General features: G+C 27.5%; 1 protein-coding gene across 1 annotated transcript in view; it reads right to left on the bottom strand.

Moving 5' to 3' along the window:
- The window catches only part of LOC129907596 (excitatory amino acid transporter), a 69304-nt gene extending 46625 nt beyond the window's left edge, over window positions 1–22679 (bottom strand). The window contains exons 1-2 of the mRNA XM_055983876.1: window positions 22482–22679; window positions 21645–22035 (exon numbers count right to left, since the gene is read on the bottom strand). The gene's annotated coding sequence lies outside the window, so the exon portion shown is untranslated. The remainder of the gene's footprint in view (window positions 1–21644; window positions 22036–22481) is intronic.
- Between the last annotated feature and the right edge of the window lie 3138 nt (window positions 22680–25817).

The raw sequence follows: 25817 nt of genomic DNA, 5'->3' as shown, positions 1-25817 counted from the left end.
GATTACAACAGTTTTTATGGACCGTTTACTGTCATTCCGTATGCAAGCGTCAATCGGAATTGCTGTCTCATTTTAGATTTTGCTCAAACTTTGTAGGGATGTTCTCTAGGACTGTAAAGAAGCAAATCCATGATGATTTAATTTTAAGTTGCGTGGTTTCCCCGCTACCCGCATTCGAACTTTTTCAGAAGGTCATTTTTATGTTATTATAACTTTGCGTCTACTAAAGATATCTTTTTGTTTGAAACGCCATTTTAAAGCTTAAGAATAGTAATTTTTGAATATATATTAAAAAATTACGTAATAATTATCAATGAATTAAAAATAATTTTTGAAAAACTGGTAATTTTGCTGATTTCTCATGGTTTTTGACTGGCTCCAGAACCTTGGCTATTATATGTAGGAAGCTTATACTTACCAAATATTAAATAAAGATATTTTTCAACAAATTACATCTAAAATGAATGATGATGGCTGTAGTCCTTATGCAAAAATTTTAAGTTCAAAGTTTTGAGTTTTTTGAAAAAATATTTTTTTATACTATGATTTTTTACGATTTGACTAAAGATAGAAACATGAAACTAACAGTGTGTTAAGTTGAAACTTTTAACTTTAAGTCCTCTAAATAAAATTGTGTTATTTTCATATCTTCTTAGTGTACCGCTTGTTTGAAAATTCGCAAAAATGCTAAAAAGCCAAAATAACCCCTACTTAAGGCTATGATTGCACTATGTTTGACATAAGATAGAAGCATGAAATTAATAGTATATTTAGTTCGTACTCTTAACTTAACACACTGTAAGTTTCACATTTCTTCGTTTAGTCAAATCGTGGAAAATGACAGTATAAAAATTAGCTTTTTTAAAATACTCAATACTTTGAACTTGAAATTTTTGCATAAGGAGTACAGCCATCGAGTTAATTTTAGATTTATTTTGTTAAAAAATATCTATATTTAAAATTTGGTAAGTATAAGCTTCCTACATATAATAGCCAAGGTTCTGGAGCCAGTCAAAAACCATGAGAAATCAGCAAAATTACCAGTTTTTCAAAAATTATTTTTAATTCATTGATAATTATTACGTAATTTTTTAATATATATTCAAAAATTACTATTCTTAAGCTTTAAAATGGCGTTTCAAACAAAAAGATATCTTTAGTAGACGCAAAGTTATAATAACATAAAAATGACCTTCTGAAAAAGTTCGAATGCGGGTAGCGGGGAAACCACGCAACTTAAAATTAAATCATCATGGATTTGCTTCTTTACAGTCCTAGAGAACATCCCTACAAAGTTTGAGCAAAATCTAAAATGAGACAGCAATTCCGATTGACGCTTGCATACGGAATGACAGTAAACGGTCCATAAAAACTGTTGTAATCGAGAGCGGTGAAATTTTTTTTTTTTTAACTTTCTTATTTGACCCTTTTATAATGCAGTCCTATACTCATTTTTCAGATGCATCGACTTTCCCTGGATTCCGAGATTTTACAAATTTTATGTCTAATTTGACTCGACTATAGGTCGTTTCAAATCAAAAGTCCCATGGAAAATTGAGCAAAAATAAAAAAAACTCATTCCCTTACTGGAAGGAAGCATTTATGAGGCAGCTGAACTTTTTCTAAAATTACGATAAAATAATGAAGAACAGTTCTTGATATCCCTATTTTAATTAATTTATCCGTCTGTGAGGTTCACTGGGTTAGCCTAAGAAAGCAGAGGCAAGTCTCCCGGGCTTGCATCACTCCAATACAAAAAAACATACAATTATTTAAATATTTATCATTTGAAGGCAGTTGGGATAACTTTGCCGAAGATATTATTATAGGACTAGGTGAATATGGACCAGAAATGTCCAGTTTATATGATAGCAATTCATAACTTAAAATTCTATTCACAACTTTTAATTTGTATAATTGGGCAGTAAATATCTTATTTTTATTTTCAATTATTTTGGAGTCGTCACCATAGAAATCATAAATAAACAAATTCAGATTTTTCATTTGCTTATTTTTTTCTCTAGCATTTCTTTCATTCAAACAAGCATGATTTGTTGTTATTTTTGAGTTGATTTGTCGCAATGAGCAAATAAAATTGAGTTTTTTGTTTATTTGTTCTGAATTTTATTGGAAGGGAGAAAATAAACTCTGAGTCAGGACTTTTGATTTGAAACGACTCAGAGTTTATTTTCTTCCTTCCAATAAAATTGAGAGCAAATAAACAAAAAACTCAATTTTATTGGCTTATTGCGACAAATCAACTCAAAAATAACAACAAATCATGCTTGTTTGAATGAAAGAAATGCCAGAGAAAAAAATCAACGAACGAAAAATCTGAATTTGTTTATTAATGATTTCTATGGTGACGACTCCAAAATAATTGAAAAATAAAAATAAGATATTTACTGCCCAATTATACAAATGAAAAGATGTGAATAGAATTTTATGTTATGAATTGCTATCATACAAACTGGACATTTCTGGTCCATCTTCACCTAGTCCTATACTAATATCTTCGGCAATGTTATTCCAACTGCCTTCAAATGATAAATAATTAAATAATTGTATGTTTTTTTGTATTGTCCGCGGATATCGAGTGATGCAAGCCCGGGAGACTTGCCTCCGCTTTCTGAGGCTAACCCACTGAATCTCACAGACGGATCTATTAATTAAAATAGGGATATCAAGAACTGTTCTTCATTATTTTATCGTAATTTTAGAAAAAGTTCAGCTGCCTCATAAATGCTTTCTTCCAGTAAGCGAATGAGTTTTTTTTATTTTTGCTCAATTTTCCATGGGACTTTTGATTTGAAACGACCTATATAATAGAAATCATTAATAAACAAATTCAGATCTTTCGTTTGTTTATTTTTTTCTCTAGAATTTCTTTCATTCAAACAAGCAAGATTTGTTGTTATTTTTGAGTTGATTTGTCGCAATGAGCCAATAAAATGAAGTTTTTTGTTTATTTGTTCTCAATTTTATTGGAAGGGAGAAAATAAACTCTGAGTCAGGACTTTTGATTTGAAACGACCTATACAGCTTTAACGGATGGATTGATTCCCTTCAAACTTGGTATATAGTAGTTTTTTGAGTTTGTACAGAGGATTTTTTGGAATTAATTTTTTATACAACCTTATCTAATGATACCTCTGAAACACCAATTTTAGGAAAGTATATTTTTCCTAAACACTCCTTTACCGGTAAAAAAAAATCGAATGTAAGTTTTTCGACAAGGTCTGTTTTCTTACAAAAATAGTTTTTTTTTTCGAAAGTTATTATTAATGGTACCTGACTAATCCAATTTTATCAAATTTTTCTATAAAAAATCATTTAAAACTGTTTTCATGTACAAAAGTCAAAAAATAAAGTTTTGAAAAAAATAACTTTTCAGTTTTTAAAAACAAATTTGGAATACTCATGTACATAAAGGTTTTAGAAGTTGCCGCTCAGAAATGCGGTTTAGGACGTGGCCACATCGTCGTCGCTCGAAATTTCCGCTCAGGATTCGGCCGCTTAGACGCACAGGTTTTGCCAAGTTATGTTCAACTATGAGTTTAAAAAGTGGCCCTTAGTCTTCTTTTAATTTTAGACACTTTTATTGTGCGCACTCCATAACATAAAACGTATTCTATTATATTTAATCACTTTCAAATTGTGTGTTTTTTTCTTATTGTCCTGATAGATGGAAGATTTATATTATGAAATACTAAAAATCCCTTAAGCAATTTTTTGGCCTTAAAAAACAAAAAAATCGTGTTTTCTTGTTATTAGAAAGTATAATACAAATCTATCCAATTAACCTAATTGCCAATAAATTCTGCCATAATCTAACTCTAAAATTGATTTCGATTGTCCTTGTTTGTTTTTAATTTAATTTAAGTCTCATGTCTTCTTATCAATGTTTATAAATCCATTTGAAAATATTAAATTTATATGCACACACGAGTCTGTTGTAAAAGTTTCCAAACTAAAACTTTTTGATTGAAATGAATCTTTTTTTTGTTTTTTTTTTTGTATAATATGCAAGACGTAATATAATGAGTTTTTTTTTTCATCATAATACATACACATTATTTAGTATATGTATATATGTGGGAAGCCACATTTCCATTGAGTGCAATTTCCTGCGGAAAAGCAAATGCCGGAAAAAAATAAAATGACAGAAAAAAAATGGAAAAGAAAACAAAATAATAACAACAAAGAGCCAACAAACACACAAAACCAATAAAGTGAAAATCAATAAACTGAATTACGTAGATGGTTGAGTTAGATGTAAACAGAAAGAACCCTACAAAATCCCAATGAAAATAAATTCACCCCTCTCAACCAACCCCCTCGTCGGGTATTCTAACAGTTATTTACCAAATCGAATCAAATCAATATAATTTCAACCAACAAATTGTAGATAGTTTTTTTTTTGTTTTTTTTTTTCATTTCGAAAATCTACCCGGCTTAAGGCTTTGAAACAATAAATTTAGTGGTAATACACAATCATACAGTCAGTACTTACACTTACTATGCAAAATGTCCTGGTGAGAAGATGGAAAAGTGTAGATATTTATCTACGTAGGAAGAAGCAAAGATGAAGTAAAGGAATGTTTTTTAAGGTTGAAAACGGGCAGACACAATACAGAATACAGCTGCCCACGAACTTAAGTATGTAATTGCTTTTTATGTCGAGGTCATGCTTGGAGTAATTTAGTGTGATTATGAGGTGAGTACTTCTGTATGACGTCTGAGCTTGGTGTTTTTCTTCCTTCCTCTCTTGACATTTTGCATGTGTTTCATGCTTGATTGGATGGAGGAAAATATTTAGGATTGAGGGAAAACTTAAAGAAGTATTGGTGTTAAAAGTATAAATTTTGAAAAAGAATAAAGTGTAGGATTGTTCTTCTGAGAAAAATTAATTGCGTACGGATCCGGATGTAAACCCTTTTTATTCTGTTGTTACATCTTCAAAAACCATATCAGTAATAAATTTTATTAAATCTATATTCATAGAAAACACTTAAATACATTTAAGTGGACAAGAATCATTACAAAAGTCTATAAATATAAATTACTTGTAGAAGTCATGTGGCAATTATACATATTTTTTTTTTTTTCAGAAAAATGTTCTTCCTTGATCCAAGTCCAAGGGAGTACAAGTGATGCATTGTTTAAAATAATTATATTTTCGAATCTAAAAATAAAACAGTTTGTGGCCCAAAAAAATCCCAATTTATCTTAAAATAAGAAACATATGCAAAATGCTGCCAAAAGAATGTGGCGTAAATTGTTCGATGTCAAAGTCTCTTAAAGTTGATGACTTGCACTTGCACTTGCACTTGTATTTTGAGAATTTAACATCTAGCCATTATATAGACTAAAACATGCGAGTATAATATTATGCAGAACAAAATTACTTTTGCCATTAACAATGTATAACTTTGTCAAGAGAAATGAAGGAAGAATCTGTCAAGGCACGCGTGGCGAAAATAAAAGAGGTAACCGCAATTGTTGTTATTGATAAAAAAAAAAAAATAAAGACTTTTAAGACTGATTGTCTGCCAGGAATTTTAAGTCATGAATCTGGTATAAATCTACGTCACTTTTACAAAATGGCAACAAATTTATTGAGATTTAAATGTTCGATTACATAAACGAGTGATTTGCTTTTTGTGCGCTAAGATCTTTTGACAAAAGAAATAATAATAATGAAATCATTGGGGTGAGATAAAAACAGTTTATTTAAATGGCAGGAATCTCTTGAGTATAATTCTCTTTTAGGTATTCGAAAAAAATTAGGCTATTCAAGGTATACACATGTTTAATTTTCAAGCCAAAATAAATATTTTAGGAAATTATTGATTATTCTATTGTTTTAGAAAACTGAAAGCATTTTACCAACGAACTTTTGGCTTATCCAACAACTTACAAATTATTGAAAACTCTGTACAAATTATATGATCTTAAATATTTGAACTTTTAATACGTTCAGAAAAAAAGGTGTCATTGAGTTTTTAAAAAGCGAAACTACTTTTACCAAGTATGTAAGTACTTATTGTGCGTTCGTTGGTAAAATGCTTTCAGTGGTCTAAAACAATAGAATAATCAATAATTTAATAAAATACTTATTTTGGCTTGGAAATTAAACTTTTATATACTTTGATTAGCACAATTTTTTTACTTTCTGATCTGTTTTTTTTGTATGCAATCAATAAAAATTAATACACTTTTTAAACTTTTCCCGACGTTTCGTTGATTATTTTTTAACTTTTTTCAACAACAATATTTGAATTTTTTATGTATAGAAGCTACTTTTAAATTAAAAGATCCCACATTCTTATTTTTTGAGTTTTTCTGATTTGTTTCAGATTGTTCCAATTTTTTGTTTTGAAAAAATAAAACACGAAAATTTTGATTTGATGCCAAAAAATTATTATTATTAGTTTTTGACCTGACTCCTCTTTTTCAAATATTTAAATGTATTTAAAAACGTTTTTTCTTTCTGTAATAGTTTTACCTAACAATTTTTTTTTAAGTACCTATTTAAGGACCTATTTTTTTTCTAATTTTTTTAGGTTTTTTTTTATATTTTGTCACCTTTTTATAGGTCCAAAAATATAGCATACTGTTAGGAATAAGTTTAACAGATTGAAATAAGTCACAGTGGTCTTGAAAACGTGGCAGGTTTTATAAAAATGGATTCCAAAAGTAATGATGCAGATTTGTTCGAAATGATCTCAGGATTCCTTTTTTGAGTTACAGGCATTATACATATATATACATTTAACTTAGAATGGGGAAACAAAACTTAAACAAAAAACAAAAGCTCATTATAATGTCTTATACCTTTTTGGAAAGCTAAAATATACTCCTTGAATTTGATATTTATTTGAAGTTAATTGAGTAAATAGTTTTTGAGAAATTTAATTTCAAAGTCGAAATTTAAAAAAGAAAATAATTTTTTGTACTTAAGTTAATTTTTTTTTTAATTTGAACCTTGTAGCAAGTTTTTTTTTCAAAATTGTATGTTCTATTTAGTTCTTAATCAAATCCTTAAAAAGAAATGCAAAAAACTATTCTAGTTTTTCAAAAATGGAAACAAAAGATAGGCACTTTTATATTTGTTCCTAACGAAAAAATTGTATAATGGTTATTTAATCAACAGATTCGTAAGTTCTAATCACACTCAGAATCAACCCCAAGAACGTAGTGGTATTATGGCTCCTTTTTTGAGGTTTTTGTTCATTTTTGGTGTTTTTTTTAATGTTTTTTTTTTGCCATTTTTAGAGTTTTGTATTTTGTTTTTATTTTTTATTTTTTTAAATTATTTTAATAACGTTCTGAATATTTCAGGACTATTTTTGAAATGTAAGAGTTATATATTACGTATATCAGAAAAATATCCCACATAACATAGATTTTAGGACAGCTAAGGTCCTCAGGGACCACAAAACCGTTTCTCGATTTTCAAAGTAAGAGCCATTTTCCATGAATTCATAATGACCTTTCGCTTTAATTTAAAAAAAGAAGACGTCCTGATCAGCAGCGTGTTACAGTGACCTTTTTTCCAATTGATTTGAGGCTAATTCTTTTTTTATTTGAAAAAAAAAAATTAAAAATAGCTAAAAGAAAATTTGGAGAAAAGATACATTTTTCCTTAAATCTTAAAAACTAAGATACTTTTAAACATGCGGTTTTTTGTTTTTGACTTAAAATCAATGACAGCATTGATTTGTGTAAAAAATGTACCCTTTATTAAAAACAAATGAATAAAACAAACTAAAAGAAAGAAAAATATTTTTTTTTTTTAATAATAACTTTAAAATTAAATTTATCAAAAACTATTTACTCAATCAACTTCAAATAAACATCAAATTCAAGGAGTATATTTTAGCTTTCCAAAAAGGTATAGGACATTATAATGTGCTTTTGTTTTTTGTTTAATTTTTTTTCCCCATTCTAAGTCAAATGTATATATAATATGTATAATGCCTGTAACTCAAAAAAGGGATCAGGTACGATTTTGAAATTTACAAATTTGGAATCCTGAGATCATTTCGAACAAATCTGCATCATTAATTTTGGGATCCATTTTTATAAACCCTGCCGCGTTTTCAAGACCACCGTGAAGTTACACAAAAATCAAATTGGTGGTATACGTCACAAAAACCAACCGATTAAGAGTCTTAGATGCAGATATTTTTTAGTATCACAAGAGGATCAGAAAACAGAATTTTTATTTCATATAAATATGTATGATAACTTTCGAGACAAACTTTTATGTTCAATTGCAAATTACCTATAAGTCACCCAAAAACTCAAAATTCAAAATTTTTTTTATTAAATTTGGCACAATATTGTGTTAATTGATTTGATCAATCACAATATGGTTGCGAACTTGACAAAATGGAGGTGAGTTATAATCACGAATAAGCCCAGAATTTGTCTTCGTGGAAGTGATCACACAACCTTGCGAGCTGTTTTTCTCAACGCTGTTTTAACGAAACCGTGACTTACGAGAGGGCATCCCTTATGATATGATTGATGGTAAGGGACAATTGTGACAGTTAAATCTGATAATAATAAAGAACTATTGATTTTATTGAATTTTTATTAAAATTTAAATATAAATCGGTAATAAAAATGATATGCATATTTACCTACTACTTTTTGAAAGCTTAATTTGTTACTTTTCCTTTATTTTGTTTAACTTTCAAACTATTTCCGCCTTTTATAGTTCCATCCAATATATAAATTCTTGGATAGAATCAAGATACTCTCTGAATCCTTCAGTTTTTTTTTTTTTTTTTTATACTTATGTATATGTGTTTAAAGTTTCCTTCTTGACTATTCAACCTACACAGTAAAAGTTCTAGACTTTTATGACATCTTACACGAATCCAATTCAAAAGGAATAATTCATATTTTTTTGTTCGTGCGTAGGTTGAAAATCCTATAGACATTACAATGAACTCAGCCTTAACGTAATGTTGGAGGTAGGCATGGGCTTAATCCTATATCGCAGCAACTGTTACTTGCTGTAAAAGTTATTTTTTGTAACGGAAAAAAATTTATTGAGCTACTTTTCAAGTAGTTAAAGTTTTTTTCAAATGCTTAAAACTGACCCTATTATCTATAAAGAATTTGATTCTAAAAAATTTTTCTATTCACATAGCTTTGTTATTAGGAAAAGCTTAGTTCAAAAGGTTAAGGCAAGGAGTTGGGTTGGGTCATAAAAAATATTCCTAACATGTATCTATTTATACTCAGAACAGAAATTCTGTTACTTTTTGTACTAATCATAAAATTGAATGATATTTAAGTTTGTTTCGAATGCTTACATAAATTCCACTTAAAATAAAAATAATTTTAATAATTTTTTATTATTTTTGTTTTTTTTTTTTTTTCTTCGCTTATATAAATTTATATTAAAATAGTAGTTTTATTCCCTGTACATCACTGTTCTTTTTCAAACTGCTACTTTTGGTAATAATGTCGACCCATCTCTAGATGAAAACTTCTATTCCCTTTAAAAAATCTTCCATAATCAGTTCATGAAAATGTATCGCAATCTAAAATTGAAATTCGTTCAAAAGCAAAAGTTTTTAAAAGTTGTACAAAAATGAAGAAAATCAATAAACTTTTTTTTTTTAGAATAGAGTATCATGTAACATTGTACTCGTATCATGTTTTATTTGATGTAACATTATTTTTTTTTTTTAATTCTCATTAAAATTCGATACAGAGTTTTTTTTTATTTGTGACTTACGGATAGTTGAAGATTTATGTTTTTTCTTGTAGACATTAGACAATATCCAATTATTTGAGTTTGTAAATTCGTACTTTGGGAAGAAAAAATTTTATTAATTGGAAATTTCGTCTTAAGAATGTTTGTAAAATAAAAGAAACAGGAAGAAAATAAAATTAAAACCTGATTGAATCACAGTTTAATATTGCTTTCAATATTTGTATTGATTTTCACTGTAAGAAATGGAGTATATAAAAAGGGATATAAATCACATAAGATGTTGACATAAAATTTGTTGTTGTTAAATTTGATGGAGATTGTTGAGTTTATGTTCGGCGTTAAAAAAAATATATATATGTATAAATTTACTTGTTTGTTTGGGCTTGTACTATTTCAAGTTGGATATTTTTAAAGCACAAACAAATGCATTTTTGACCTCGGCAAGATTATTAAAGCTTAAGAATTAAAATTAAGAAAAATATAAAATGGCTAACAGAGCTAAATATATGTTAACTTTAATTTTATGAAATTTTGTTGAAGTTAATAAATAGCAGGTAAAGTGGCAATCGATGCAATTAATACAGGAGATTCCAGAGCGGAGCGTTTCAGTCGGGGTTTGAAAAATAATTTTTTTTAATGCATTTGTTTTCTCTTACAAATTAAAATAAAATGCACGACTGGGTATCACGAACTTGCTCTTAGAGTTCAAGTTGCTTAAATTTTTAAGACTTTTTATATAGAAACTAGCTGACCCGGCGGACTTCGTTCCGCCATTTCTTGTATTTATTTCTATTTTCGACTTTGTAATTTGTCATAATTCCCAATACAAAAAGGAAATCAAAACTTGAAAAGTTCGTCCAATTAATTTAAAAATATTCACTTTTAAAATTTAAAAAAAAGTGGCCTATGTTAAAAACGTTTTTTAAGTTTTTTAATTTACCATTGTGAAGCTTGTAGTTAATGTAGCGTTATGTGTGATATATCAAATGAAAGGTAATATTATCAGGATGCTCAGTAAAGATAAATCAATTTTCAATTTTTGTAAGCTCCAGATCAAAAGATGTAACGTGTTGAAAAATAGAGTTTTATTTTACCGATATTTCAAATTTGTCATTACAAAATTAATTGAAACTTTGTACAAATATAGTCTTGCCTATTATCTATCTACACTGTAAATTTCATTCATTTATCTATTGAAGAAAAAAAGATAAAAATAAAAAACTGTTAAAAACGGCCAAAAAACTTGGGACAAAAAAAAATTGTTTTTCCCGTTATTCGGTCAAAAATCGATTTAAAAATTCAAAAGTTTGTACATGCATGCGCATGATTAAAACCTATATTTGAGATTTTTTGCAGACTTTTAAAAATTCCAAAAAAATAAAAGACTACTCAAAAATGTCCCTAAAAATTAGGTTGTTTTTCAAAAATTATTATTTCAAAATACAGGGCCTATGAAAAAAATCCGTTTTAGACCCCTAATTTTTTTTTTAAATATCTTTCTTATGGTGTAACTCAAATTTCTGTGCAAAATTTTGCGTACCTCTAATTAGTCTTTTGTCGAAGGTCTATGACTGCAAAAAAAACCCTCACAACTTGGTTTTGAAATTTTTTTGAATTTTTTCAATACCTTTTTTAACTATTGAATAAATTTGTCTATCATTTAAAAAAAAAGTCAACTCTTTACGACTTACCGTTTAGAAACTAGCCTCTTTTTTCAATGTCGTGTTACCCCTATTTACCCTATAAAATCTTGAATTTTTTTTGCCTTAAACCTTCTCCTCTTATGCCTCTTTGATTTCAAAAAAAAATTAAGAAAATGAGTCAGTCTGTGTGGCCGGTTAGCGAACGTACACAAAACCAAACTTTAATATATAAATATACTAGCTGACCCGGCGGACTTCGTTCCGCCATTTCTTGTATTTATTTCTAATGTTCGACTCTGTAATTGTTTAATTTTCAAATGAAAAAGAGGATCAAAACTTGAAGAGTTCATAAAATGAGTTTAAAAATATTCACTTTTAAACTTTTAGCAAAAGTGGCCTATGCAAAATACTCATGCATGCGCATAACTAAAACCTATATTTTCTATTAGTTTGAGATTAGAGATAGATTTGAGATTTGTCATTACAAAATTAATTGAAACTTGGTACAAATATAGTCTTGCTCATTATCTATCTACACTGTAAATTTCATTCATTTATCTATTGAGGAAAAAAAGATAAAAATAAAAAACTGTTAAAAACAGCCAAAAAACTTGGGACAAAAAAAAATTGTTTTTCCCGTTATTCGGTCAAAAATCATTTTAAAAATTCAAAAGTTTGTACATGCATGCGCATGATTAAAACCTATATTTCCTATAAATTTGAGATTTTTTGCAGACTTTTAAAAATTCCAAAAAAATAAAAGACTACTCAAAAATGTATCTAAAAATTAGGTTGTTTTTCAAAAATTTTTATTTCAAAATACAGGGCCTATGAAAAAAATCCGTTTTAGACCCCTAATATTTTTTTTAAATATCTTTCTCATGGTGTAACTCAAATTTCTGTGCAAAATTTTGCGCACCTGTAATTAGTCTTTTGTCGAAGGTCTATGACTGCAAAAAAACCTTCACAACTTGGTTTTGAAATTTTTTTGAATTTTTTCAATACCTTTTTTAACTATTGAATGAATTTGTCTATCATTTAAAAAAAAAGTCAACTCTTTACGACTTACCGTTTAGAAAATAGCCTCTTTTTTCAATGTCTTGTTACCCCTATTTACCCTATAAAATCTTAAATTTTTTTTTGCCTTAAACCTTCTCCTCTTATGCCTCTTTGATTTAAAAAAAAAATTAAGAAAAAAAGTCAGTCGGTGTGGCCGGTTAGCGAACGTACACAAAACCAAACTTAAATATATATAATAGATATAATAGATTTGGAAAAAAAAAAAAATAAAATTCGTTTAAAAAAAAATAAAATAAAATCTGAAATTAAATTGCCCCCCAAAAAAAGTATGCAGTTTTATTTGATATATTAACATCCATTTTTTGAAAAAAAAATTTCAAAATCGTTAGAGCTGTTTTTTAAAAAACTAATTTTTTATAAATAATTTTTTGAAAAAAAAAGTTTTAAAATAAAATTATTATGGCATTTTGTAGAAATCACTAATCAACATCTAAAAACAAAATTTCAAAAAAATTCAATGTCCCGTTTTCGAAAATTTGATTTAAAAAAAAAAAAAAAAAAATCTAATTTTTTTTAAAAATCCAAAAATTATTTTTTTGAAAATTCTATTTTTTTTTTAATCCAAAAATTGTTTTTTTGGAAATTAATTCCTCTGGAGAGTCGCCAAATAACGCTACATACCAAGTTTGACATTAATCTGTCCATCCGTTTAGGCTGTACCTCCTTATACAGACAGACGGACTTCCGGGACCCACATTTTTGGCATTGTCTACCATCGTAATGTCATGGAAAAATGTTATCTCAACTTTTTTTTTACGAATGCATAACTTGATATATAGTACCTATATCGCAAGTAAAAAAATATTCATTGCAAATAAAAATAAAAAACGACTGGGGCCGCACGTACTTGCTCTTGCAGTTCAAAGCACTTTTATATTAGCTTACTTGTAGATTATAAGAGCTGCCTATATATACATTTTTAAGAAATTTGATTGATGTAGGGGAAGAGCCGGCATGGAGGTTAAATAAATTAGTTAGCTAGTTAAATATTTTTTTTTTTATTTGACTTGACTTTTTTGAGAAAAATTAAGAATGCAATTTTACTGCAATTACTATGAATATTACGTATGCAAAATTTTATCAAAATCATTAGAGCTTTTTTTGAGAAAATTGCAATAACTCCATATTGATGTACGGGAAGAGACGATATCCGCGATTTAAAAAAAATATAATGACCATATTTCCACTATCCGTATTTTTTGAGAAAAACTAAAAACGCAGTTATGTTAGAACTATATACAGCATTACGTGTGTTAAATTTAATCAAAATCGTTAGAGCCGTTTTCGAGAAATTTGCAATAACTCGAAAATTTTGTATGGGAGGTATACGTTCTAAGCGAGATATTAAAAAACAAAAAAAAAACCAACCTTGGAAATTACGAAATAAACATCCATACCAAATTTCAAGAAAATCCGTCTACCCATTTAGGCTGTAGCTACTTGTACAGATGGACGCACGGACGCACCGACGCACCGACGCACAGACCGACGGACGTCATGACGAAACCCACTTTTTTGGACTTCTCCATCATCGTAATGTTAGTTTTCATTAAAACCTCGAATTTTTTTTTTACACGAAACCAATACTTGCCCTATTGAGCAAGTAAAAAATTGCATAAAAACAAATTTATTGCAACTAAATAAAAATTTGTATTGCAATTGAAAAATATTTGCATTAAAAAAAATTTTATTGCACTGATAAATATTTGTATTGAAAATAAAATTTTTATTGCAAATAAAAATATTTAACAATAAAATTTTTTTTATTTTTATTGCAAATAAGCACATAAAAAAAGTCACAAAGTAAGAATTTGAATTGAAGATAAATGGTTGATTTTTTTTTTAATTTATGTGCTGCTATATGAATATTAGAAGTAATCTAATGCGCAGCATGATTTTGTTTTCCATTTTTAAAATTTAAAACATGACCTTTTTCGTATCAAACTTTAAATTTAAAAATGAAAACGAATCTGATTTAGATCGGGCTCCGGCCCCTCTTATTATTTTCAATTGTGCAGCGGAAATATTATTATTTTTATTTTGCTTTATGATACATATAACCACAAATTGATATCCAAGATAACAAAATGGTAATTGCACAGACATGCAATGCTCTTTACAGTGTGGGGGTGCCTTTTACCTCCCTCTAACCTACACACGACAATTTATTTATGTATTACAAAATAAATTATTTGTTACTCGTATCATGAATTGATATTGGGACATTTTTTACATTATACTCCTCCTACATTCTTCTTTCAAACTTTTTTAATCGAATAACAAGGCCAATGTCAAGGACAACAATATTAAGAACACAAACAAAAAAAAACAAGTTGAAAGTATCATTTATTTGGATTTATATATTTTGAGGGACAAAATACTTGTTGTTTTTTTTTTTTGCTTTCTTATTTTAACTGATTCATGTTGAAGAGTAGAAAAAAAATGAAGCAATGTCAAGATTTTGATGAAATGTTGTCCTTAAAGCAAACAACATGCAATGGGTTTCATGAATTTGAATTTATTTAGTCAATATGGAAATGAGAATTTTCCGGAAAATAAATGTAGGTAGGTATCTGTCAAGAGAAAGAGAAAAAAAAAAAAAATAAGAAACAGACAGTATTAAATTAATCTTCTTTATTTTATGTGTTTTTGTTTGTGTTTGTAAGAATTTAAGTCTTCTTTAAGGACTTAACTGATTCTAACAATTTGTAGCAAATACCTACATTTTTTTTTTGTTTGTTTTAATTAACAAATATAAAGATCCAAGAATTAGAACTTACATAATTAAAATTTAAGTTAAAAACATAAGTAGGTAGGGGAAGTGGGGACAAGACCGCCCACTTAGTGTTTGACTGTCTTAAAAACCAATTAAAATCATTTTTTTTATAAATAAAATAAAGTTTTTTAATCATTAAATTTAATGTTTTTTGTAGAAACTCTCACTATTATAAGAAAAATAAAAAATACAGAACAAAAGATAATACGTTTTGAAATAACATCAAACGAAAAACGGTCCTGCCCCCACTTGGGTATAAAACCTCCCTATCAGATTTAGTTGGTAAAAAGACCGTTTCTTTTCTTTTAAATGCAGCTTATTTGCAATAATAACACAATTATGCTATATTTCCAATAGTTCTCACTCCAGAACAAGCTTTTTGGTACCATTTGGTACACATTTTGCACTTAATCCAAGAATATTTTGGATTGGATCTAGAAAACAGTCGCAGATAGAAGGTACAAATAAAATCTGCAAAGTCCAGGGCCTGTTGCTTAGCTTTTAGGAAGATTTAACGGTGAACTTTTGTTCACTTTTTTAAACTATCAGAGCTTCCAATTTCACCCATGGGTGATCTTGCTCCAGTCATATCATATCTGGTGCTCTGGATTATTTTTTTTTTTTTTAATTTATCTTTATAACTCCTTTTTTCGCAGAAAATACTTTTTAATATTGACTTTCTATTATAAAAAAAGGAAATTTGAAAAATTTAATTTATTTCAGTGTTAAAAATAGAACTGAGTTTTCACATGAACGATAACAATTTATGAAAAATAACAAAATTTACCGTAACTCTTCTGCGTCTCAACTGAACTTGCTTAAACTTACAGACGTCATCGATCATACCAAAAGGCACCTATTTTATATTGCAAGTGTTGCCAATTTTACTTTTTTCATACAACATAGTACAAAAACTGTCTTGCCCTAACTTAGGGGAAAGGTGCGAACAGTGAGACAGTGCAAACAGTGAGACAATCCATTTTTCTCTTTTCTGAAAATAAGCACAGTAACGCTAGTTTGGGTCAAAACGTTTATTTCCCCGTCTGCGTCTTTTAATTTTGTCCCGACTAAATTAAAGCTGTCCATTTTCCTACACCGTAAAATATCAACCAAAATCAGGTGAAAGTAGTTTTTGGAGTGTTATAAAAGGAGTGTATAACACAAAAAAATCTGGTTAGTGGACAGAACTTTTTTTACATATGTATTATATTTATATGTTCTTTCATAAAAAAATATCATGTAATTAGAATTCCTTCTCGTTTTTTCTAATTTTATATTTTTCCGAAAAATGACAAAAAGTAAACAGTGAGACATTTTGTAAAAGCAAACAGTGAGACATAGATTTTTTAAAAAGCAAACAGTGAGACATATAAATTTAAAAAAAAATTTATTATTTTAGCATGACTTCAATATAATTTCGAAGTGTTTTTTCTTTCATTTTTTTTGGGCTTTTTGTTATTTTTATTTGAAAAAATGGGTTAAAGTAACATAAATTAATTAATTATGTACTTGTCAATTACCTAATTATTTGACATTTTCGTAAATTTATTTTTCATCTAAGAATGTCTCACTGATCGCAACCCTTGCAAACAGTGAGACGTTTTGACTTTTTCTACATTTTAGTCCAATGTGATGCTCTCATTCATTCTTTAACTACAAGATTTTTTGCAACATTAAGATAAAATGTGTCTTAAACTGTCTTCAAAGTTTTGTTAAGCTATCTTGAAAACATTCTAAGATATACAAATTTGAAAAAAAGGTGTCTCACTGTCCGCCACCTTCCCCTACCCTATATCTATTAATTTAATTGTTATTCATTTTTGAAAAATAGGAAATGCAACCCTACGAAAGCGTGGATATGATATATAGTGATATAAGTAGTGTTTGTACGTTAGATATTGTTGTACTAAAAAAGCTTATTTTTTTTGCAAATAAGACAGAAATTTATGTAAATTAAGATTTCTTTAACTATACCATTTTCTTTATTTCAAATTCTACATATCGTTAGCATAATATATTTTCTATGTCAATATTGAAACAGCGCGTATCAAACAAACAATTAGTTCAGGCAATTTGATTACTCATTCGTAAAAATTTTGATTTGTAGGAATGCAGGCAATGCATTTAACCTTTTTGTTATTTTCATAAACACTTAGTTATGGTTTATTACTATTTCTAGCCGATATACATCATAGGTTTCAACTTTCGCTAATAATTTTTGTTTCAATTTTTAATCTTGAATGGCGTCAGTGTTATAAAAAAAATTTTCTTTTGATGCATTTGCCTACCATTTTTAATTAAAAAAAAAAGTATTTTCTGCAAATAAGATAAAATTAAACTTAAACAAAATTTATTGCAAACACAAACATTTTGCATTCAAAGTTAAATTTTTAATGCAAATAAAAATAAATGTTGCATTGAAAAAAAAAATCTCTGCTTTACAAAAAACAAAATTGAAAAAAAGAGTAAAATTATTATTTTTTGTAATGTTCGTTGAATTTTTTTTACAATTTTGACTAATTCGTCTCACATTAGCATCAATATTTATGTTTAAATAATTAATGCAAGGCCATTTACTTAGTTCATTTTCATAATTAAGGGCACAATTAAAGAAAACAAAAAGAAATTATTGATTTAACGAATAATTCTTGCAATCAAAAATCAGTTTCGTTACAGACTAATGTTATCATTAATTGAATTGTTTATTTTCAAAACATTTTGAATGGTTTTTGTTAAACCCACACAAAGGATCGTTTTTATAATTCTTATGAATTCAAATCTCAGTAAATAGATACTTTGATACATTATGATAATATTTGCTCAAAAACGATTTGTAAAGCTAAAAATCTTGTTAAATACAAAAATGGACTCATATTTTTTTTGAAAATAAACGGTTTAGCTAATTGAACATCGACTTTATGGGTTATTTCTTATTTAAATGCGTATTTTTATTATCGATGGTCCTATCGTCGCACAGTGGGCGAGCCCATACAAAAGTTTATCATAAATACTTGCAGCTAAGTTTTTCTAGTTTTAATATCTTTTTTTGTGTTTTTATGGCAGGAATAGAAAAAAAAGTTACAAATTAACAAATTTAACAACCTATTACTTTTTTTTTAGTATAATTTATGAAATTAACATTTATTGAAGAAGCCACTTGTGAGTAAAATTATTTTTTTTTTTTTGGTATATAAACAAAAATACACTTTTTGTAAGGTTTTTGGTGTGCTGAACTCGAATCCGAAGTCAGAAAAATTCTATCATATCACGTTTCATTTTTGTGATCCCCTTGAAGCTGTTTTTCAAATAATGAATTATTTTGAGTACTTGACTCGTAGCACATAAATGTGAATATCTCTGTTAATCGCAAACAGAAGCAGACCCAACTTTGCCAATATTAAGTATAGGCCTTAGGCAAAATAATATAAAAAAATTATCGATATGATTTTATATGTTTTTTTTTTAAATTAAGTTTAAAAATTAATTTTTTTCTTTTTTGGCCATTTTTCAAAGAAATTTTAATAACTCATATATAATTTTATAAATTTAATTTTTTTTCGTTATACGTTTTACAACAACACTCAAATAAACAAAATAACATTAACAAAATTTTTCAAACATTCACCAAACGTGAAATATACACTCTCAAAGATTCGCATAAATTCCTCAAAATATTTTCGATTTCCGAGGTACTCATGTTTCGGAGCTTATTTTGAATACATAACCTGAGTTATTTTCTAAGATAAATATGTTTTCATATGAGTTGACACTTCTAAATAATTATATTTTAATAGCAAAAATATTAATTTTTAACAAAAAAAAAGTGATTTATCATAACTCAATAACTGCAATTGAGCTTTTTCTTTGATGGATATCAAACTGATTTTCGGACCATTGAATAACATCTGTGTGCCTTATAGTTTTTTTTTTTTATAGTAGCGAGTCTTATACTTACATTCATTAAAAATTAAAAATTTTACCTGGTGCAGGTTTTAATAAGTATCATCAAATGTATGAGTTTTCTGCTAAGCTTGAGAATGACTTTTTTGTTTATTAATGTTTTCTTTACACATATTATAAAGAAATTAAATTGCTCTCAAAGCCATAAATTATCATGGACAAGAAAAAATTAATAGCTTTTAAAAGTTATTATCAGAGCTGCTAAAAATAATATGAAGACTTTTTAAATGCAATTACAAGGAATGGTATTTTTTTTAATTTAATTTTTTATCAAGTTTTTACCATTAGATAGTATTAACAGAGGAATCAACGTTTACATGAGTAAAAGGTATACCAAAGTAACAGTTTTCTTAAATGATCGCTAAGTGCAGTATCAACTTTGCAGATAAAGCGTTATTGTAGAATTTTTTTCATGGAATTTAAACAAAAATCAATCCTTTTTCTATATTACGGGATAATCTGCAGTATGTCTTTGATATTTGTAGGTACGTTGTTGAAATAAATGATCGATATGTAAAATAGGTGCTTTTAAGACGCTAAGCAACTTATTAAATTTCATCCAATCAGCATTAAGGTTCTTGGTTTTTTTTTTTATTGATGCTAAGGAATTTTATTTGTTTTTGAAATGTAATGTCTGTAAATAATGCATTTTTTTCTCAAGTGTATCCAAAAAATAATTCATTTCGGTAATTTACTGACCTCGAAATATTATTCCTTCGAATTAAATTGATTAATTTTTTTTAAGAATTCTTCGTATATAATATTTCTAATTGTAAATTAACTTTCAGATAAACTGTAAAGAGCATTACGAACAAAAACTATGGACAGGGATTTTCAAGGACGATATTCTAATACTCTTCATATTTTTATTTATTACATATTTCTATTATCGGTTTAATCAGAAAATGAAGAAGTATTGTAGCTTTCTTCCTTTTCTAAACAAATTTTAGACTTCTAAGAGGAATTTTGACTAATTAATAGATATTCATAACTCGAAATTTTTAACTTTTCAAAGGGTGGACAGTAACATATATAGCTCAGGGAAATTAGTCAAAATATGGGCATGAAATCGCATTTTTCGCGGGACAAAATTTTTTTCATGGAATGTGTTCGGGTGGTTGTCCTTATCATAAAAGTCAATTTGTTGGGAAAATTGGAGGTTGGGAACAGCCGTCATCTTGGAAAAGAGATTGGTATCGTTTTCATTGAATAGCTCCATTGTTATTCATTTTAACAGAAAATGACAAAGGTAGGACTTATTAACAATAAAATTATCTAAACAATGATATACAAAACAATTCCGTGAGTTGATTAAATAAAATTTTATAGTTGGTCAAAGTGCGGGTTTGTATCGCAAGGTTGGGACAAAATGACATTTTTTCATATATCTGACGAACTTTTGATTTGTTTGGATAATTCTTCAAGAATGAATTATAGTACTTATAATTACCTATAAAATGAGCCCACAATCGTTATTGTAACCATCGTATTGTAGAAGTAATCTAACTCCGAAACTGTCCATGTGCTAGTCAAAAGTGAGATAAAAGCTAGTTTTTTGCTAGTAGGCCGAGAAAATTTTGGGAGTAGAGGTATAACCAAAATATAAGTACGCAGTTTTGCTGCCATACTCGTGTTAATGTCGATTTCAAAGGTCTGACAACTCTAATTTTAGGCTTTATACGGTTTTTGGGGGGTTAAATAACGTAAGTTTTCCAGTTAACGTGAATGGGCTAAATTTATACTATTTGAAATTATAAATATACAAGCTGATGCTCTATTATTTTTCCTAAATCTGGACACATCAATCTCGGCTATGGGGTTAATAGAACTCGCGATATAAGCTTTTTTAACTAACCATATCAGGCTTTTCAATTCCAATAAACAAACAAAAATCGAAACAAAAAGCCTCTAAAACATAATCGTATAAACGGCTTATATCTTGAGTTCTACTGGTCACATCCTCAAGATTGGGGAATATTTTTGATAATTGAATACCGATCTAATAAAGGAAGTAAAATATTTGTGTGACTTCCATAAGAATTCTCCCTTTTCCAGATGTTGGGGCATCTTTCAACGTCACGGTTTTGATAATTTTATCTTTTCTTGTAGAATTAATTGACCTTTAACTTAAGCTTAAATTGCATTTTGTCAAATCTATTAAGACATTAAAATTAAAAAGGAAACATTTTTTAAGGAATAGTTTTATTTTAAATTTGTATTTATTTAATATTTATTTAGGTTATGTTTATGTTTTTTATTAAGTAAGATTTGATGCAATCTGGAATAAACTAGATTTAAAAGTGAATATTGCTTAATCTAAAATTATTTTTGTAAATAAAATTAGTTTAATAAAAGATTTTTTGAACACATCACTGCACAGTAGATAAAACAAAAACAAATTCAGATTGAAAATATAAAAATATGAAAACAAATAAAAAATACTCACCTAACAGCAACAGTTTAGCGAATTTTATTTTTAACGTCGTCTTTCAAAAATCCTTTATTTGAATAATAAATTTAACTTTTTTTGAAACTTTGCAGCAGCGTTTCAATATTTACAGCATCGATAGGTACACAAGTTAAATTAAATTAAAAAAAAATAATTAAACTTAAACCATTTATACAACAACCTTATTAAATTTTTTTTCTTTTTTTTTAAACACAACAAAACACTAAATAAAAAAAGTTTTTGGACTCAAAAATTTTCTTAACATCTTATGATCCAAATGTATCAATAATTTAACTATTATCTTTGAAGTACCCGTTGTTGTAATTTAAGGTTTAAATTGTTATCGAAGAAAAATTTGCTCAGCTTGAATTTAATTTTCAAACACTCTCTGAAAATAAATTTAAAAAAACAAAATCACAATTATTATTAAATTTATAGAACTTTTATTTAAAAACTTTAGTATTTTTTTAAGAAATTAAATTTTTTATTTTTTGACTTAAATTTTGCTAAATTTTATTTTATTTTAATTTTTTAAATTAAAATTAGTTTTTTTTTTGGTTTTTAGTTTAATTTTTAAACGCTTTTAAAAAAATATTTCTTTTTCCCGAGCGGTCTTGAACCCTTCACCAGGACACACACTGTTTTCGAATAAAATTTTCGCACTATGCTCGCAGAAACAACAAATTTTCAGATTCACATTTCATCGGCTCAGAAGTATGAAATTTTTTAATCGGATTAAAAAAAAAAAGAAAAAAACAACAAAATTGACCAAAACGTAATCAGTTAAAACATTTATTTCTTTATTCCCAAGAAGACAATAACAAACGTCATTACCACCGTGGGGGTTCTGGGGCCTGTCTTTGTAAAAGAGGCCTTACACGGGCCCGTGTGTCCGTGGCGTTGTAGGTCTAGTTTATAGACGTCCGTTTTTTTTTTTTTCAAATTTCTTATAACTTTTACGTAAATTGGCCTTTTAAACAACACAAGAGTAACTAAAAATAGTTACACGAGAATTTAAGTGGCGTAAGTTGAGTTTTAGTTAAAAAAAAAAAAACAAATTTTGTTGCAGTTTTTTTTATTTTTGTTTTTATTTTTTATTTTTAAATTTAAACTTTAAATTATATTTTAGTTTATTAGCAAAAGGAGAAAAAAAATCAACCGATTGCCGTAAAAAAGGCAAACAAAAAAACAGAACCAACCAATCCGTTCGCTAGCTCAAGTTCACTTAAAATGAAGAAAGCTTTGTAGTTTGTTAGTTTTGCACTCTTACGCTTGATTTTTGTGTTGTGCCACGGATTGTGTTGTTTATTTTGGTGTACTTATTTATTTATTTCCCTTCTGTTTTTTTTTGTTTTTATTTATTTCTTCTTGTTTTTTTTTTTTGCATTTGTTACGTGATGTAGTTTTCGCTTAAGCTTATTAATGACGCTAAAAAATTATTTACACAAATTTTCATAAAGGGTTGGTGCATAGTCAATCTTTAGAAACCAACCCCCTCTCTGTCACACAACCCCCAAAAGCATGCGAGGCATGATCATATCGTTTTAGAACAAGAAGGAAATGTTCACAAGTACAAACAAAAAAGTATCTAGAAGATGTATGAATATTTGTATGCTAATGAATCAATTTAGAGAAGTGATAGTTTTGTTTTTTGCTTGTTTTCAGTTAAGTGACGCTAACATAGAAAAACATATGCGTCAGGTATGCTTTTTGTTTTGACATTGCCAGAGAAGCTTGAATGATTGACCACAAAATTACAAGAGTTATAAAAGGCTTTAGGGGTTGTTGTAAGGAATTATTATTTTAAAGATGCATTTCTAATTGACTTGAGAGTGTGGATAAATATAGAGACTAAAAGTCGTGGGAAATTTCCATTATTTTATGAACAAATAAAGCAAAAATAAAAACAAAAAACAAACGATCTACGGTGGATGATGATAAATTCTAACGGAGGCAAATTAGCTTTGATTTAAGGAGAAAATAATTTTCTTAGAAAAAAAAAGTATAATACCAACGAAGAGGAGCGCAGTTTCTCGTTAATGAGGTGCCATATTTTTTCAATTAGGCTGATGAATGATGGTTTCAAACGTGGATTTATGAGTTCCAATTTTAGAAATGTTTTTAAAGGAATATTTTTGGCAAATAAGACTGTAACAAATTGGTACAAGATAACACAAAAAGAGATTTCAAAGCTTTAGTAAAATATTTTGAATATGATAAAAAATGTTTTCTAAGATAATGTTTTAACGTTTGGTGAAGACTAAAAGGGAGTTAATTACTTACGTTTCTGTAAACTAGTTTTGACAACACATTTTTTTAAATATATTAAGCTAGGGGTTTTTGGAGCAGTTCAAAAACATTTTCGATATACAAAATATTTTTTAGATTGTTAACCTAATTTCTGACTTTGCCGTAATCGATTTGGCCGATTCTAACAGAAAATTTTATACAGAACTGTTTAAATTTCTATTAATACATTTAATAAATAAATATAATTCTATTAATAAATTAAAAAAATAAATTTTGGGATTTAACCCTTTCGAACCCAAGCTATGAAAATCAATATTAAAAATTGTTTTCTCGGTATTATCGGGTCAAAAACATCACAACTAAAAAAAAAATGTGAATTTCAGTCCCTTTCTCGATAAAAAAATTAAAGGTATGATATTTGATTAACTTTTTGTAATAATCCAGTAACTAGGCATTATTATCTTTCAATTAAGTAATCGTAACCTAAAAAATTGTTTAATTTAATATTTTTTACGAATTTAAAAAAAAAATGTTACATGAGAGTAACGCTGGGTCCGAAAGGGTTAAAAAAAAGTTTTAAATTTTTATATTTAACGATTTACAACTTTTTTTCTTAACTTTGTTTATTATAAATAATTTTTGAGATTATAAAACAAATTTTATATATTTTACTTTTCTAATAAAAAATCAATTTCAATTTATAGATTTTTGCATAAAAAAATTTATCATATGAGCTACTTTTATGATAAGAGCAAGTACGTGTGAGGGTTGGGGTCGAAATTCTGTATGGGCCAAAATTCGGATTCCAAAATTCTGTATTCTAAAATTCTGTATTTTAAAATTCTGTAAATTCAAAATTCTGTATTTTAAAATTCTGCATATTCAAAATTCTGTATTCTAAAATTCTGCAAACACAAAATTCTAGATTTCAAAATTCTGTATTCCAAAATTCTGTACTCCAAAATTCTGTAAATGATAAAAGAAAAATTGTATTGATAATGAAAAAAGTGCGCACTTTTTTCATTATCAAAAGTGCGCACTTTTTTCATTATCATTTGGAGTACAGATTTTTGATATTTTCTATGCAGAACCTTGAAGCAGCTTGCGTTCGACAGTTTAAGTTAAGTGTTATGAGTTAATCGTGATATAAAGTGAATTCTAAAAAAATGGAAAATATTAAATTTTATAAAAAAATTAAATTCAAGCCAGCAGAACACGAATTTTTTTGTATGGAAAATGAGATTTTTTATGAAAATCTCGGAAAATTCACCGGAAAATGGAGCGCTTAGTTCAAATCAGTCGAATATTCAATTATTTATGTCCAATTTGTTCGAAAAAGTGGAATTTTTTGAAAAAAAAAAAACCAATTGGAGTTAGTAGCACATGCATTTGTATGGAAAATGAAAATATTTTTTTAATGGAAAATCTCGGAAAATTCTTCCGAAAATTGGGTACTTACCTCAAATTAGTTAAGCACTTAATTATTCAAGATAATTTGAAAAAAAAAAATAATTTCTTTTTCAAAAATCACAGAAAAAAAATTATTTTTGTAAAATTTTTTTTTTTTGATTATGTTTAAGTTTCGTATGTTTCCATACTTGCAGTTTGGCTGCTATTTTATACCGTCAATTTCAGTATAATCTTTGAACAACAACAACATCTTGAAGGTGCTACCACCAGGTGTTTATGGCTAGAGTTACTTGCTAGAGTTACTTTTTTTGGAAATTTTGTTGGGATTCGTAGAGCACTTAATTAGCACCTAAATATTATACCGAACCCAAATTTTTTACTAACAGTTTAAGGCATTTTCTGGTGATTTCTCTGCTAACTTTAAATCAAGTTAGCACAGAACATTAAGTTTTTCCAAAAGTAGTGGAGCACTTGATTTAACTTTGGGGTACTTAATTAGCACTTAATTAG

The sequence above is a fragment of the Episyrphus balteatus genome, chromosome 1 (genome assembly GCF_945859705.1).
Source record: "Episyrphus balteatus chromosome 1, idEpiBalt1.1, whole genome shotgun sequence".
Lineage (NCBI taxonomy): Eukaryota > Metazoa > Arthropoda > Insecta > Diptera > Syrphidae > Episyrphus > Episyrphus balteatus.
The sequence above is the reverse complement of the archived record's forward strand: the minus strand, read 5'-3'. Positions and strand labels throughout refer to the sequence as shown.